This window comes from Lepidochelys kempii, chromosome 4, assembly GCF_965140265.1.
Source record: "Lepidochelys kempii isolate rLepKem1 chromosome 4, rLepKem1.hap2, whole genome shotgun sequence".
Lineage (NCBI taxonomy): Eukaryota > Metazoa > Chordata > Testudines > Cheloniidae > Lepidochelys > Lepidochelys kempii.
The window spans coordinates 56,252,139-56,259,715 of record NC_133259.1 but is presented as its reverse complement, the minus strand read 5'-3'; positions in this window follow the sequence as shown (position 1 = coordinate 56,259,715).

Sequence of the window (7,577 nt, the reverse complement as noted above, 5' to 3'; positions counted from 1 at the left end):
TATATACACAGAGAAAATGAAACAATGGGTGTTACCGTACACACTGTAAGGAGAGTGATCACTTAAGATGAGCTAATACCAGCAGGAGAGCGGGGGGGAGGGGGAGTAAACCTTTTGTAGTAATAATCAAGGTGGACCCACACACACACAATGTTCCTCAGACGTTCTTGTCAACTGCTGGAAATGGTCCACCCTGATTATTACTACAAAAGGTTTTCTCCCCCGCCCCCTCCCGCTCTCCTGCTGGTATTAGCTCATCTTAAGTGATCACTCTCCTTACAGTGTGTACGGTAACACCCATTGTTTCATGTTCTCTGTGTATATAAATCTCCCCACTGTGTTTTCCACTGAATGCATCCGATGAAGTGAGCTGTAGCTCACGAAAGCTTATGCTCAAATAAATTGGTTAGTCTCTAAGGTGCCACAAGTCCTCCTTTTCTTTTTAGTAAATAACTCAGTGTGCTGCACAGATTCACAGGCACTCATGCTCTTATATTATTTATACTCTAACATTTGTTGGTTGTCCCTTGAGGAACAGGTGACGTCCCTATGGGACATGAAATACTTGAATTATACATTGTTATAGGTACGCATACGCCATGCACACCAGGGTTTTGAATATTGAATTTCCTCCTGCAATATTTTTTATGGTAACTAGCAGACTTTAGTTCTTCATTCGGTCTTTTATGTACTGCTGTGTCTCAAAAACAGCAACTGCTGTGTCAATGTTCCTCCTGTGTGTAATGTCAGATCTACCTTGGGAGATATAGATGTGTGTATGGGTGAGGTATATGGATTGGCCTTTGTGTTTACACATTTAAGGGCTATTGACTTCACTGGGAATACAACATGTAAAGGACTTGCAGACTCAAATCTTTAAATTATTAGCTGCAGCCCTGTTGTTATTACAAATGGTGATGTGTAATTGGCAAATGTGACTACAGATCTGGTTTTAAGGTTGGGATTACTCATTTGTTTCCTGACGAATAATAATAATTTTGGATGATGATGTGCATGCTTTGGTTTTGTGTTTTCTCACTATATGCCTGCTTAGTAAACATCCTTATGAATAAGACTCCCCATAAAAGGGCCAATGCTAAGTGAATTACTATTCATTGCTATTAATTAATAAATATATATAATACCAGTTATTACAGAAATACAGGTGGGCAAAAGACAATTTTAATGAAATAAGATTTATTTTGCCTGTTAAGCCCTTAATCTTTTTTCCAGCATGCTATACATCATATACACATATATCATTTACACATGCTTTACATGAAAAACGAACAAAAAACAACCTGAAATACAGACTCTAATAGAGAGAAAACAAAGAGCATGGAGTCAGAGTCAGTTCACGTCATTTGCAAACTTAGCAATTTAAACCAAGATTTGTATATCTTTGAAGCAGCTGGGATTTGAATGCCTTATTGCACAAAGAGGAGATCTGGCTTAGTCTTGACTTACGTACCTGAGTGTGCAGACTAGCTTGGTCTGTATGTAAAGAGAAATCCATCTGCATCTGGTGGCTAAATATTAGAACAGAGTTAACCAGCTAGCAACCGCCTCTGATATATTTTATTATGGTTTTGTGACTTGTATATTCTGATAGCTAAGACTCAAACCCAGGGGCTCATGATTGGTAGGAAGGAAACCAGATGAGTCTCATTCTCTTGGCTGAGTCTTTGAGATCTATGCTAAGCTATTCTTTGATAGAGGCTATTCTCTGCATTTTCTGTGACAAATATAAACAGCAGTCTAGAGACAGAGGAGAAGCAGCCCATTTATCCATTCCAAAGTCTAAAGGCCTGATCTAATGCCTACTGAATTCAATACAAAGACATCCAGCAGATCCGAGAAGTCTGCTGCTTGCAAGGGGCTAAGATTCGCGATGTGATGGAGAGACTGCTGAGACTCATCAAGCCCTCGGATCGCTACCCCTTCCTGCTTCTCCACGTGGGCACCAATGATACTGCCAAGAATGACCTTGAGCGGATCACTGCGGACTACGTGACTCTGGGAAGAAGGATAAAGGAGATTGAGGTGCAAGTGGTGTTCTCGTCCATCCTCCCCGTGGAAGGAAAAGGCTGGGGCAGGGACCGTCGAATCGTGGAAGTCAACGAATGGCTACACAGGTGGTGTCGGAGAGAAGGCTTTGGATTCTTTGACCATGGGATGGTGTTCCTTGAAGGAGGAGTGCTGGGCAGAGACGGGCTCCATCTTACTAAGAGAGGGAAGAGCATCTTTGCGAGCAGGCTGGCTAACCTAATGAGGAGGGCTTTAAACTAGGTTCACCGGGGGAAGGATACCAAAGCCCTGAGGTAAATGGGAAAGTGGGATACCGGGAGGAAGCACAGGCAGGAACGTCTGTGAGGGGAGGGCTCCTGCCTCATACTGAGAATGAGGGGCGATCAGCAGGTTATCTCAAGTGCTTATATACGAATGCACAAAGCCTTGGAAACAAGCAGGGAGAACTGGAGGTCCTGGTGATGTCAAGGAATTATGACGTGATTGGAATAACAGAGACTTGGTGGGATAACTCGCATGACTGGAGTACTGTCATGGATGGTTATAAACTGTTCAGGAAGGACAGGCAGGGCAGAAAAGGTGGGGGAGTAGCACTGTATGTAAGGGAGCAGTATGACTGCTCAGAGCTCCGGTACGAAACTGCAGAAAAACCTGAGTGTCTCTGGATTAAGTTTAGAAGTGTGAGCAACAAGAGTGATGTAGTGGTGGGAGTCTGCTATAGACCACCGGACCAGGGGGATGAGGTGGATGAGGCTTTCTTCCGGCAACTCGCAGAAGCTACTAGATCGCACGCCCTGGTTCTCATGGGTGACTTTAATTTTCCTGATATCTGCTAGGAGAGCAATACAGTGGTGCATAGACAATCCAGGAAGGTTTTGGAAAGCGTAGGGGACAATTTCCTGGTGCAAGTGCTAGACGAGCCAACTTGGGGGGGGAGCTTTTCTTGACCTGCTGCTCACAAACAGGGAAGAATTAGTGGGGGAAGCAAAAGTGGATGGGAATCTGGGAGGCAGTGACCATGAGTTGGTTGAGTTCAGGATCCTGACACAGGGAAGAAAGGTAAGCAGCAGGATACGGACCCTGGACTTCAGGAAAGCAGACTTCGACTCCCTCAGGGAACGGATGGGTAGGATCCCCTGGGGGACTAACATGAAGGGGAAAGGAGTCCAGGAGAGCTGGCTGTATTTCAAGGAATCCCTGTTGAGGTTACAGGGACAAACCATCCCAATGAGTCGAAAGAATAGTAAATATGGCAGGCGACTAGCTTGCCTTAACGGTGAAATCCTAATGGATCTTAAACATAAAAAAGAAGTTTACAAGAAGTGGAAGGTTGGACATATGACCAGGGAAGAGTATAAAAATATTGCTCGGGCATGTAGGAATGAAATCAGTAGGGCCAAATCGCACCTGGAGCTGCAGCTAGCAAGAGATGTCAAGAGTAACAAGAAGGGTTTCTTCAGGTATGTTGGCAACAAGAAGAAAGCCAAGGAAAGTGTGGGCCCCTTACTGAATGAGGGAGGCAACCTAGTGACAGAGGATGTGGAGAAAGCTAATGTGCTCAATGCTTTTTTTGCCTCTGTCTTCACTAACAAGGACAGCTCCCAGACTGCTGCGCTGGGCATCACAACATGGGGAGTAGATGGCCAGCCCTCTGTGGAGAAAGAGGTGGTTAGGGACTATTTAGAAAAGCTGGACATGCACAAGTCCGTGGGGCCGGACGAGTTGCATCCGAGAGTGCTAAAGGAATTGGCGGCTGTGATTGCAGAGCCATTGGCCATTATCTTTGAAAACTCGTGGCAAACGGGGGAAATCCCGGATGACTGGAAAAAGGCTAATGTAGTGCCAATCTTTAAAAAGGGAAGAAGGAGGATCCTGGGAACTACAGGCCAGTCAGCCTCACCTCAGTCCCCGGAAAAATCATGGAGCAGGTCCTCAAGGAGTCAATCCTGAAGTACTTACATGAGAGGAAAGTGATCAGGAACAGTCAGCATGGATTCACCAAGGGAAGGTCATGCCTGACTAATCTAATCGCCTTCTATGATGAGATTACTGGTTCTGTGGATGAAGGGAAAGCAGTGGATGTATTGTTTCTTGACTTTAGCAAAGCTTTTGACATGGTCTCCCACAGTATTCTTGTCAGCAAGTTAAAGAAGTATGGGCTGGATGAATGCACTATAAGGTGGGTAGAAAGTTGACTAGATTGTCGGGCTCAACGGGTAGTGATCAATGGCTCCATGTCAAGTTGGCAGCCGGTGTCAAGTGGAGTGCCCCAGGGGTCGGTCCTGGGGCCGGTTTTGTTCAATATCTTCATAAATGATCTGGAGGATGGTGTGGATTGCACCCTCTGCAAGTTTGCGGATGATACTAAACTGGGAGGAGTGGTAGATACGCTGGAGGGCAGGGATAGGATACAGAAGGACCTAGACAAATTGGAGGATTGGGCCAAAAGAAATCTGATGAGGTTCAATAAGGATAAGTGCAGGGTCCTGCACTTATGACGGAAGAACCCAATGCACAGCTACAGACTAGGGACCGAATGGCTAGGCAGCAGTTCTGCGGAAAAGGACCTAGGGGTGACAGTGGACGAGAAGCTGGATATGAGTCAGCAGTGTGCCCTTGTTGCCAAGAAGGCCAATGGCATTTTGGGATGTATAAGTAGGGGCATAGCGAGCAGATTGAGGGACGTGATCGTTCCCCTCTATTCAACATTGGTGAGGCCTCATCTGGAGTACTGTGTCCAGTTTTGGGCCCCACACTACAAGAAGGATGTGGATAAATTGGAGAGAGTCCAGCGAAGGGCAACAAAAATTATTAGGGGTCTGGAACACATGACTTATGAGGAGAGGCTGAGGGAACTGGGATTGTTTAGTCTGCAGAAGAGAAGAATGAGGGGGGATTTGATAGCTGCTTTCAGCTACCTGAGAGGTGGTTCCAGAGAGGATGGTTCTAGACTATTCTCAGTGGTAGAAGAGGACAGGACAAGGAGTAATGGTCTCAAGTTGCAGTGGGGGAGGTTTAGGTTGGATATTAGGAAAAACTTTTTCACTAGGAGGGTGGTGAAACACTGGAATGCGTTACCTAGGGAGGTGGTAGAGTCTCCTTCCTTAGAAGTTTTTAAGGTCAGGCTTGACAAAGCCCTGGTCGGGATGATTTAATTGGGGATTGGTCCTGCTTTGAGCAGGAGGTTGGACTAGATGACCTCCTGAGGTCCCTTCCAACCCTGATATTCTATGATTCTATGATTCTATGATCCTATGTACTGTAAATGGGATTTTCTAAACCATACCTCATTCCCTCATAGCCAAAAGAAGAAGCAATCATAGATTCAAAGTTCATGGTAGAAAAGACACACTGCATCCATCTCTCTGACAGTGCAGGTTTGTTCCTTACATCAAATTATGTAATGTTTTATTCAGTCCAGTGTAAAACTCTCAAACAATGGTGCTTTTACCCATTTTTCCACAGCCTGTTATGTTTCACTGTCAGGAACTGCCTCCTGATATTCAGCCTTAATTTATCCCTTTCTTAATTTCAACCCCTATTTGCCATTCTAAACACTTCCTCTACATCCTTAGCATTCAAATATATGAAGACTATCCTCATGTGCCCTTCTAGTTGTTGCTTACCCATGTTGCAGTGTACATATTCAACCCTTTTAATCATGCCTCCGAAGTCAGACAGTGGTAAAAGGTAAGGACAAAGTTATTATTGAGAAAATGCATTGTTGTGGGTTTCTTACCTTATTGGTGAATGGAGATATCATTTTTAAAGAGTTTCTTGACTTTTCTGTAAGAAGATATTTAAGGCAAAAACTCAACTGCACAAACACATGTTGATAAAGGAACATACCAGAATTCTGTTGGCATTAAGCACAGAGGACTTAACTCACTCGAATACCCATCATGATCCAAAAGATAAGTAGTGAGAGGTGGAATTAAAGGATATCTCTTTTAGCAGGTGACAATTCTCTAATCTCTATAAGGACAAATAAATAGTGTGCTCACCTCAGAAAGATAAAGAGACAGAGAAGCAAAACCTGTGAATGCTCTGCATGTTTTATTTCAGTGCCACAGAGTTTATGGCCATTAATCTTGAAAGCAAGCTGAATACTTTGTTGATTTGTATTTCCTTGGGAAGCTTTTCCAAGTCACCACAAGGTTACATTCCGGAAGTCTTTCTTTAACCCCATCCTACCAGGGGTCAAAGTGTCTAAGCAGTCCTAATACAAAGGTTGACACCTGCCCAGAGGACGGGCAAATTTCATCCCTGGTTTACTGTACCCCATTGACTTCAATTACCTGCTTTTCTTGATGTCTACAGCCTCCTACATGTTGTAATGGCAGTAGGGAAAATCAGTTTTTGTTTTCTCAGAGTAACCAGATGATATGGATAAATCAGAGATAAAAACTTATTTAGTTTCTTTTTCTTCTGTGTTTGCTTCTCCCTGTCTTTATAAAAAGAAGCTATTTCTGTAAGCATGGGAGAACCTAAATAAGCTTAACCAGAAGGCAGACATCATGATAATCACCTTCCCAAGACTTATCTACTAATTTTCCAAGACTTTTATCAGGGAGGGACAGAGATTAGTTGCCACCAAAGAATGCAATAAGTTCATCAAAGGTGGAGAATTAAAGAGGGCCCCTTTCAATGAATATAAATAACTCTCATCATTTCACTTTAGTAGTTTAAGAAACCTGGCTGACCATTAATACTTTGCAGTGCACTGCTGACCACAGCTGAGAGGAACTAGGAGTGCAGATCAGCAGAATTTTGGAATGGAAGTAAAAGTGCCCCCAAAGTATTCCCCTTTCCAGGGGAAGAAGAAGATGCCAGCCTGGTTAGGATCTTCTGGGGTTATGCCACCTGTTCAACTCTTCTTCCATCAGCAATGGGGCACTCAAACTCACACTGTTGCCATTTCCCCTTTAATCTACACTCTGATGCTGTCATGCTTCAGAGCAGAGTGCTGGACTGAGGCACTGGGCACTGACTGAGGAATAAGATTTCCCACAGCACAGGGCACATGCAGCCTCATTCTCATTTACAGTAAGGCCAGTTTACACCACTTTGGCAGTAAATATAATCCTACCCCCCCCTTGAAACCCTCTGGCCCCAACCTGGCTGTTCCATAGTGCAAAGTGATATCAGTAGAAATTAGAATCAGGTTTCAAGAGTACAAATTTTAAAGGTCTAACAGTAGCAGCAGAATCAGCAGTGAGCATCTAAATCCTGCTGCTCTGAGATACTGCTTCCCCATGAAAAAAAAACCCAATCCTTTCCAAGTAGATTTTTTTTTCATTGAGAAGTGGATGCGTCTTGCTAACCTTCAGCAGTACCTGCTCAGGGGAAGTAAAATAGGGGAAGCTCCTTTTAGAACTGGAAGTGGCTGCACAGCTGTCTCCAAAGCCAGCAGTGGGAAATTTGATGAGTAGAAGTGGCTGCCTGACAGAAGAAGGCTATACAGTAGGGAGCCCAGGGCATCTTGAAGGCATTAACATCTTGAAGAGAAAGGACGTGGAAGGCAGGTGGAAGAATGTTTGTATTCCGAG